Source organism: Pongo pygmaeus, chromosome 8 (genome assembly GCF_028885625.2).
Source record: "Pongo pygmaeus isolate AG05252 chromosome 8, NHGRI_mPonPyg2-v2.0_pri, whole genome shotgun sequence".
Classification (NCBI taxonomy): Eukaryota; Metazoa; Chordata; class Mammalia; order Primates; family Hominidae; genus Pongo; species Pongo pygmaeus.
The window spans coordinates 7,476,494-7,486,386 of record NC_072381.2 but is presented as its reverse complement, the minus strand read 5'-3'; the positions used below and the strand labels follow the sequence as shown (position 1 = coordinate 7,486,386).

At 48.7% G+C, this 9,893-nt stretch overlaps 1 protein-coding gene across 7 annotated transcripts in view; it reads left to right on the top strand.

The window, feature by feature from the left end:
* The first annotated feature begins 7,345 nt into the window (after positions 1 to 7,345).
* The window catches only part of SFMBT2 (Scm like with four mbt domains 2), a 250,273-nt gene continuing 247,725 nt past the window's right edge, over positions 7,346 to 9,893 (top strand). For 5 of the 7 annotated variants that reach the window (XR_008492091.2, XR_008492092.2, XM_054436983.2 and 2 more), the window contains exon 1: positions 7,804 to 7,954. The gene's annotated coding sequence lies outside the window, so the exon portion shown is untranslated. Of the gene's footprint in view, positions 7,461 to 7,802; positions 7,955 to 9,893 lie in introns of those variants that run through there. The other 2 variants (XM_054436982.2, XM_063669533.1) reach the window with 2 other exon arrangements.

Below are 9,893 nucleotides of genomic sequence, written 5' to 3'. Positions count from 1 at the left end.
AATTACAATCCCCATAATCCCCATGTATTGACAAAGGGACTCAGTGGGAGGTGATTGGATCATGGGAGCAGTTTCTCCCATGTTGCTCTCGTGATAGTGAGATCTCACCAGATCTGATGGTTTTATAAGGGGCTCTTCCTCCTTCGATTCACACACATACACATGCTTTCTCTTTCTCTTTCGCCCTGTCTCTATCGCCACCATATAAGACATGCCTCTTCCCCTTCGGCCGTGATTGTAAGTTTCCTGAGGCCTCCCCAGCCCTGCGGAACTGTGAGTCAATTAAGCCTCTTTCCTTTATAAATCAATTACCCAGTCTCGGGTATGTCTTTATAATAGTGTGAAAACAGACTAATATAGATAATGTAGAGAGGAGTTGGGCATGAGAGAGATGGCAGACCGGGTGACCTTTGCGGCTCATTCAACCTGAGAATCTAATTAAATTCAGGGAAACTGGGTTTGATCCCTTGGGGAACGCTTGGATTTGCTGTACGTGTTTGAACTGACCACTCTGTGTTGTCTCCCATCTGGGAATACTGGCACTTCTTGCTTAAGTTAGAAGTTACAAGTTAATAGCTTATGCCTGTGGTGTTAAATATCATCAAACTTTTGCATAATTTATTCTTTCTTTCTAATGGAGCCAAGACAATATCAAGATCTTTGTACTTACTGTTCCTGCTGTCTGGAGCTCTCTGTTCAAATGCCACTTCCCTGACCCACTTTCATAAAAAATGTCATCCTCCCCTAACACCATACTTGTCATTGTCACTTCCTGTACCTCCCCCTGCTTTACTCTTTCCCATGGCACTGACATCCACATGACATATTAGATATTCATTTCTTTGGTGTTGATCCGTCCTTGATGAACTGTAAGCATCATGGAACAGGGCTTCATCTGTCTCGTTCACTGTATTTCAGATCCTAGAGCAGTGCCTGGCACACATCTGGTCCTCAGTAAATATTTGTTGAATGAGAAAAATGTAAGCAGAGATTGGTTTTTATTTTTCATTAATTTTCCTCTATATCTAATTTATGTAAGTTTTTCTTCAAAAAATTGATTGAAAAATCTTTTGAGTTTCCCCCACCCCCAAGGTATGAAATTAAAATGAAAATCTCCAAGAATTCAGCAACGGTATCCATTTCAGAGGCACTTACAAGGGTTAAAAAAAAAATCAGTCTTTAAAGGGATAAGAAAAAAACCATAGTGCTATATTAAAAACTGGTTTAAGTGACTCATTTTAAAAAATTGAAGCAATGTTACTTTTCAAAGAAACATGTAAGTGCTCTTTATGTCTAACATTCAAAGGATGAATGATTTGATAAGAATACAATTCAGCTTATTTGTAGCTAGGGCTTCTAAGCCATCATCTGTAATCAAATATAGTAAGAACCACATTCTTCCCTTACGACTGGTATCTGTATTCTTCAATGTTCTTTATTTAAAAAAATAAAATAAACAACAACAAAAAACTATCTAAAAAATCTAAAAGCAAGTCAATGTCTGTTTCCAGTAGATGGCAGTGCAAATCAAGTCTTTGTAGATCTAATAACTGTCACTTCTTTGATCATGATATTAATGATTTATTCTGTACTAAGATCATCTAAAGCGGCTTACACAGTGAAAACAAATAGGATGGCAATGCTGAAGCTACACGAAAGCTGAGATAGTCCAGCTCCCTAATACTGGTATCTCTCCTCTTGTATACCATAGTCGGGCACTTATTAAGGTAGTGGGTGAATGTAACAAATTGCCCACTGTGCTTATTCATGAAACTGCTTTTACATGTGGGATTTTTGGTTGCTTGTTTTAGTTTGTTTAGTCTATTTTGCAATATAAATTCAATGAGACTCTTAATGCTTTTACAAGGTGTCAAATTCAACCTCATTCAGGCCAGTTATCATTCACAGAGGAAATATTGTTCTAGGGTCACAGACCCACATCTCTGACCTGTACTGTGTTTATCGTTGTTTGTTTGTTTGTTTGTTTGTTTGTTGAGGCATGATCTTGCTCTTTCACCCAGGCTGGAGTGCAGTGGCATGATCATAGCTCACTGCAGTCTCTACTGCCTGGGCTCAGGCAATCCTCTTGCCTCAGCCTCCCGAGGAGCTGGGGCTACAGGTGCATGCCACCATGCCCAGCTAATTTTTATTTTTTGTAGAGACAGGGTCTGGATACGTTGTTCAGGCTGGTTTCCACCTCCTGGGCTCAAGCGATCCTCCTGCCTCAGTCTCCCAAATGGCTGGGATTACAGGAGTGAACCACTGCACCCAGTTGGGGTGTGTGTGTTTTTGCCAGTAGATACCCTCAGTCATAAAGGGGCAAAATTAGAAAGTGTAAATGGTTCCAGACAACTCAAGTTCCACAAGAAAAAACCGAGATGCAACTTGTGTTTCAATGACGGTGACAGTGGATGAGGACTCAGCTTTATGTGTAAAGAAACATATATTTAAAACATATTTTTAAACCATTTAAAAGGGATATTACACATAATACAGACTAGGAGTTATGAAATGTTATCATATATGTAAAAAATACCTGGAATAGTGTCTGGAGCAAAGTAGATACTGAATAAATCCTGTCTCATTTTTGCTGTCTTTAAAAGGGCCTGAGAGCCAGTCCCTGCTCAGTAACTCTGTCCTTTAAAAGGCCTCTGTCATTTAATCTCTCTAGACTGCAGCTCTCAAAAGGGCTGGAATTGAGGCCACAAAGTCTAAAATATTATGCCTAATATACAGTAAGATTCACAAAGGAAGGGCGTGATACCATGCATCCAGATGTACAAGCCAGCAGCCGCAGAAGTTGGGAATGAGTTTTGTCAGGATGTTCTTCTCAGTGGAGAAAGAAGCCATTAGTCAAAACTAGAACATCCACAAGCAAACCACCTTGGCTCTTTCAATAAATGTCCTAGGAGAGTTCAGACCTCGTGTACTTTTTTTTTTTTTTTTCTTGAGACGGAGTCTCGCTCTGTGGCCCAGGCTGGAGTGCAGTGGTACGATCTCCGCTCACTGCAACCTCTGCCTCCCAGGTTCAAGCAATTCTCCTGTCTCAGCCTCCCGAGTAGCTGGGATTACAGGAGCATACTGCCACACCTGGCTAATTTTTTTTCTTTTTTTGTATTTTTTGTAGCGATGGGGTTTCACTGTGTTCCCCGGGCTGGTCTCGAACTCCTGAACTCAGGCAATCCACCTGCCTTGGCCTCCCAAAGTGCTAGGATTACAGGTATGAGCCATCATGCCCGGCCTTCATGTACTTTTAAAAATATGCCCTGTACCCTATTATTTTTTTCTCTTGTTGTCAAGGAAGCTTGAAATTCCTTCAAATTATACAAGAGTTAATCACAATAGTGTGTTTCTGAAATTTCTAGAAATGTATGAGAAAGTGCTGTCTTAGGTGGTGATATTTTGTGAACCAACACATGTCACTACACTCACTGAGAACTCTAGTTATTTTCACAAGCCATCTCAATAACCCCAGGCTTTTCTCAGAAGAACAGTCATAGATACTCTCACCAGAGCCCCCACACTTTTATGGGCAACACAAAACTCATACAGTAAATGCAAAAACACAATAATCATCAAAAGAAGGCAAAAATATGACCTGAACGGTACCTTCACTGAAGGGCAGTAAGGCAAAGAAGGCCCTAATACCCTTTCTCTACAAATTCCTTTACTTAATTCTTTTTTATCCTCTGTGACCTCAGAATTTGATTGCTATATCAAATTGGCGCAGAATACCATATAAAGCAATTTATGGCTTTGGGGTGGGGTAGATTGCTCAGCACTGTTCAGGCCTGAAAGGACCTCACAGAACATCTAGTCCAATCCCTTCATTTTACCCAAGAGGAAAGAACGGCTCAGAGAGGTCACTGGACTTACAGAGGTCACACAGATAATTAGTGATGAAGCAGTGACTGAGGTCACTGGACTCCCAATACATTAGCCATTAAGTGCTTTAATTGGGGATAGAAGATAAGGAAAAAAGGTGAAAAAATAAAAGAGAGAATGTATTTAGATTTACTCTTTGTGACCTTAGGATCCTGATGGAAAAATACTATCTTATGTAGCCTAAGAAAAAACAAGTTTTGGTTTCAAGCCTCTAGTAAAGAGAAGGTTGTACAAATTCTTCAAATATTTGGTTCTGGCCCCTTTTTTTCCTCCTTCTGCTTTCCTGTTAGGCTAGTATGTCTAATAGTTCATTAGAGAGTCTCTATATTAAGAAAGCGTAATGGTTTATCTTCTATTTTCTTTGGTTCATTTCCTTTTCCCAGTGGGAAGTGATAACTTAAACATGGAATAGGTATGAACAAATTGAAGATTTTTCTTGGATATGACTAACGCAACAAGATTTAAGTAATCACATGTCCTAAATATAAAGAGAATAAATAGTACACATATAATTTTTCAACTCCTCTGCAATAGTTTTTGTGACGTAATACTTAGGAATACACAGAAAATGAGACAAAAACTTTTCAATTGTTATTTTATATTTCTAATTTGTGCTGTGTCATTAGACAAATGGAATAGCATCTAAATATTTTACAATTAACCAATTAGCCTCATTTATGTTAAAGAATTCCAAAGTCCCCATGAAGGCATAACTCGATCTGTAGAGTGATGAAATTCACGGCTTAAGCAAAGTTTAGGAATGAAATAACATCTATAGTTAGTGTGATCAAAGGCTTATTTTTGCCAAGATTTTTAGTAAATATTAACAATATAGAGAAAAATCTTGTGTTGATAATGAGATTTTCATGACCCTGTTTGAGTTGGAGTGCATAAAAGCCTTCTTTACTTTAAAAAAGCAGTCACAATTTTTGTCAGCATGTTATCCTTTGCTGATTATGTGGAATTTTTTCCTACCTTTAATTGATTTAGGGTGCAACCTACATCTGGGTACCCATATCCCTAAAGTGTCTGGTTCTGAAATAAAAATAAAAGTGGAAAGGTATTGAAGTCGGATGAAGGGGCCACTTGAATTGCCTCAGGGAATCTCCTAACCAATTTTCATTTGCCTCATTGGTGCCCTTGGATAAAAGAGAATGGAGGTTGGTTGCAGAAAAGAAAATCAAGGAATCTTCAAAAAGTCACGTGCAAAAAGCAACACAAAAATAGGAGGGAAAGGAGTTTTTTTTTTACAATAACAATGCCACATTTGTGTGCTGCGACTTCCTGATTATATTTCTTAATCGCGATAGGTAACCCTCCCCCAAAATCACCATTTTGTGGACCCAGGAGCAAAGTTATACGGGGTCTACGTACCCAAAACATTAAAAAAATTCAACTCCTTCGGAGTACCCAGGTAAGATAATGAACACACAGTCATACACTGTTTGGGATCAGGTGTTCTTTTGCATTTGCTTTTATCTGGATGAAACAATGTTTCGTGCACAATAATGACCTAAAACAGGTAAACAAGCCTGGAGAGAGCGCGGTGGCTGGCTGCAGCTCACGTCTCCACGACTCGTGCAGAAGGAAATTGCGTTCTCCCCCTCCCCCCCCGCACCCCCACCCCTACCCCAAGCCCCCGGGAAGCCCTGCGCTGGCACCAGGGCAAGCGCCTGTCGGCTCCCGGGAGCTAAGCGAGGCCGCGCGGTCTGGGACGCAAATGGGAGGGAGCCGCCGCTGTCGCCCTGCGGGGCCAGGGCCACTGGGTAGGCGCAGCGCGGGCCAAGAGCAGGAGGCTCAGGGCAGGGGATCCGCACTCGGGGCCATTCCTGCCGCGGCGCGCCCTGCGCTTCAGCAGTGCACAGGGTGGGGATCCCTCGAGGACAGTGGTGCGCCGAGGGGTCTCCCGGCCCCTCCCTCCCCACAGGCCCCGCTGTGTGGTGAAGGAGCCAGAAGAGGCGACTTGGGTGTTGAGACCCGGGGCCAAACCGTGGAGAGTGTCTGGAGCCCACACTCCAGATTCCTGGACGCCGCAGTCAGTCCAGCAGGTTCTACCTGGAGCCGCCTCGGGGCTCAACCGGGAGGCAGCGGGGTGCAGGCGAGAGGGTTAATGCGCCCGGTTTGGTTGGTTTGAGGAGTCCCTGCTTTCAGCGACCCACAGGGCAGAGAGCCCAGGGCTCCGGCTTGATGTCCCCAACAGCTGGGGACTAGAGAGCTGGAGGGGTCGCAGACTCAGGCTAGAGTTTAAAGTGCGCCGCGCGGCGAGTCGCTGGACTCTTCTGGGTCTCACGTGGCTCCTGTGTCACATGGAGTGACAGACCGGCGGAAGGCGCTTTAGTCGTCGCCCAGCGTTCTCCAAGGTGTAAGGAGGCAGGATTTTCCCATACTGGCGGCGCAGGGGGCCTCACAGCTGCGGACGCCCGCCCTGGATCTCTCAGCTTGGCAGATCCTTTGGGTGGAGGGGCGCTCTCCAGGGTCGCGGCGAAGCGAGAGCGGCTTCTCGGCACGTCCCTCCGTATTTCTTCTAGATCAGCTCCGGCCCCACCGTCCAGGAGAGGGCCCGCCTGCAGACCCCTGTCCGTGCCGCGCGTGGTCAGCCCCGGTCCCCTCACTCCGTGGCTGGCCCCTAGCCCTTCAGAGCGGACACTCTCCTTAGGGATGCAGGGCGAGGAAGGGCGGGTGGAGCTGCGAACCCACGGGAATCTGGAGGACCTCTTGGCCCCCTGGAGAGGGGTACTATGAGAGGGATTCATGGGACACAGATTTGGGGGACTGGGTAATTTTACCCCCTTTGGCAACCATAAAAACCCTGAGCAAACGTGTCCATTCGCTATTTCGCAGAAATATACAATGCAGGCCCACACCGGCATCTCTGCGAGGCCCCCTAGTTAAGGGCGCAGCGTTCTTCGGAAGCTCTTGGTCTTGCTACCAGGGTGTCACCGGCTTTTCCGCACTGGGGACATTTCGTTTGGGCTCTGCGCAGCCGTTGCACCTAAGGCCCTGGGAGCTCCGCGTTCCTCCCCAGGCGCCCCGGACTAAGTGCCCGCGGGCTCCGCAGACGTCCAGCCCTGCCCGGGGTTCACGGCCGCCGGGTTCTCCAACGGACCGCCGAGGGCCACGTTTTGCTGGGGTGTGAGCGACGATTCTTTTCCCGCCCTGTGAGGACCGAACTAGCTAGGTGCCCCATGAGACGCCGTGGCGAGCACGGCTACCTGGCAGCTCGCCCGGGCAGCCCCAACTTAATTTCCTGCCCCTCGGGGCACCTTTCCCTCGAATAGCTCTCCTCGGCCCCCCCAGCCCTGCCCAAGGGGCCTGGAAAGGTTCGCAGCTTCAAGAAAAGGCTCTATTTAAGCACAGGGTGGGGTGGGGCGGGCGGGGCCAAGATTGCCCTGGGGATTGAATTTCTCTCCTCTCCCAGCGATCCCCGGCGGGTAAAGCGCAAGTTTGTGCACACAGTCGACTGAGCCATTGGAAACCCAGCTCACGAACCGCGGCCAGGGAAACGGGAGTTTGCCCAGTTGTCCTTGCGGAGGGGTGTGCGGAAACGCCCGCGATGGGAACTTTCTGCAGATCATGTATGGAGGGAGCTCACAAAAAGGGGGAAGGGGAGCGCGGCGGGGAGGGGGCCGCGTGGGCGTGGAAGGTGCCAGGGTCCTGGGGGTGCCCGCCTGCTTAGGCGCAGGGAGTGGCGCGGCGCGGGCTGAGGAAGGAGCCGATCACGTCCCGCAGGCTAATTGGCTTAAGAAATTTTGCAAGCGCTGGAAAAGGTCGTTGAAGGAGTTCGCTGCACGCGCACGCACACACATACACACACACACACACACACACACACACACACACACACAAATCTTAAAAAAAAAAAAAAAAAGAGCGCCGAGCATGCGCACAGAGAGGATGCCATATTGGAATGAGCTGTAGTGGGAGCCGGAGGACTGGAGCGGGCGCGCAAGGGAGGCGGCGGGCGGGGAGCGAGCGGGCAAGGGCGGGCGAGCGAGCGAGCGAGGCCGGTGCCCTCCCGGGCGGCGCCCGGGGCCTGAGTCCACGTCCAGGGCAGGACGAACTTCACCAGGTAGGACGCCGCGCCGGCTGCTGTCCCCGGCGCCCAGGCTGGCCGGAGAGCAGCCCTTCGGCCCGCAGGTTGAGTGCGCCGGTCAGGGGCTTTTTCCAGCCTAGGAAAAAAGAGGAAAAAAAAAAAAAAAGGAAGCCCGAGCGAGCTGGGGTTGGAGGTGGGGGCTGGGGAGGGTGCAGGGGAGCGAAAGAGAAGGGCAGGAGAAGAAAGCGACTGCACTTGAGCGAAGCCTCAAACTCCTCTGTGCGCTCCAGGTTGTCATTTTTGCTTCCCGGGTCCCCTTCGCCTGTGTCTCCGGGCTCGGAAAAGCCGGGCCGTGCGGGAGTCCGTCCGGAGTTGCAAAGTGTCCTTCCCCGGGCACAGCCTGTCCCCTCCCGCCGCCCACCTTCCTCGTTTCTGCACTCATTTTAGCGACGCAGCCGCCGCTGCTACCTACCCCGCGCTCCCGCGTCTCCTCCGCGCTGGGGTCTCCCCTTTCTTTTGGTTTGGGTGGGAGAAAAAGATGGTGAGGACGGGGAATCGGAGACCGGCATGGGGATAAAAAATCGTGCAGACATTCGGAATCGCCCCCTTGGAAACATTTGCCTGAGCAACTGAAATAAAATTGGCAGTAGTAGTTTTGGAGCGTGCTCCAGCGAGGATGGTCTTTTTGTTCATTATTTTCTCTTTAAAGTAATATCCTGTCACTTAGGGGCTTTCCGGTTGTCTCCTTTTATCCGACTCCCTTTCAAAATTGCTGACTTGAGCTGATTCTGGAGTTTATTTTTTAATATGCGTGCGTGGGTATGTGTATGTGTGTGTATGTTTTGCAGAAATCCGCCAAAATGCAACTGTAGGAACTGCTAGATGTATTTATTGATTTTGACCAGGGGCGGTGGGAAGGGGCTGGCGGGAGCTGGGGGATCCTGGAGGGTGGGAAGTGGCTGATTCTCGGTGGCCGGACGCTCATCCAGAGCCTGATCCGTACTCGTGTTTTCTTGGAAGCGCCACAACTGCGGGGAAGGAGTCTTTAGAACCCGTGCCAGTTTCAATATGGCGGGCTAAGGTGGCTTTTAAAAACTGAAAATAAAGGTTTTGAGGTGGGAAAAAACCCAGCTGAAGTTTCCACCCCTTAGTTTCGACTCTCTTTGGCTACCCCAGGAAGCGCTTTAGCGAATTAAGTGGGAAAAAAAAGAAGGAATGGGCTGTCCTGTTTTTTTTTCCGTGGTTAGAGTCTGTTTGTCAAGTCCATTGCTAGGGGGGAAAGGGATGGAGAGGTGCCGCTGGCCCGGACCAGGGCACCGAAACGCAACTGTCGTGTGTGCCTGTGGATTAGTGTGTAGGCCTGTGTGTGCGCAGTTTTTTTGGGTGTGTGTCTCAAAGAGAACCACCCCGAATGTGTGTGTGCGTCTTGAAACGAGACCCTGCCATGATTTGACGTGACAAACTGCGGACACGTGGTGCAAAGTACAGGAGGGCAGAGGGAGTGATTTATTTTGGCTTTCTAGGAGACGAGCTAGCTCTCGCCTTGTGTGTGCTGGATCCTGCGCGGGTAGATCCCCGAGTAGGTGGGGCGAGGAAGTGCTTATTGAAAGGACTAACTGTCCCGGGTATTGGGTGCAATCGGGCTGCAGACACCAGCCGGATTTCGTGTGTGCAGGGGGCGCGCTGTACTTAATAGTGGGCTCCTGCTTTCCTCTGCGCCGCTCTGGGGTGGGAGGTGGGGGACCGAGACCGAAGCTTGGAGAAGACCAAAGTGGTGGTGGTGGTGGTGGTGGTGTGGGGCAGAAGGGCGGGAGCGCGCGAATCTGGGCAGACAAGCACGTAGGGTCGAGGCGAGGGGTTGCCTTCCTTACTTTTGGGTTTCGCGCTCTAGGGAAGGTGGGGGATGGGGACAGCGTTTGGGGAAGAAATTGTCCCTTGCTCTGCTTAGGAACCCTCTCGGCGCATCGGAGAGGGG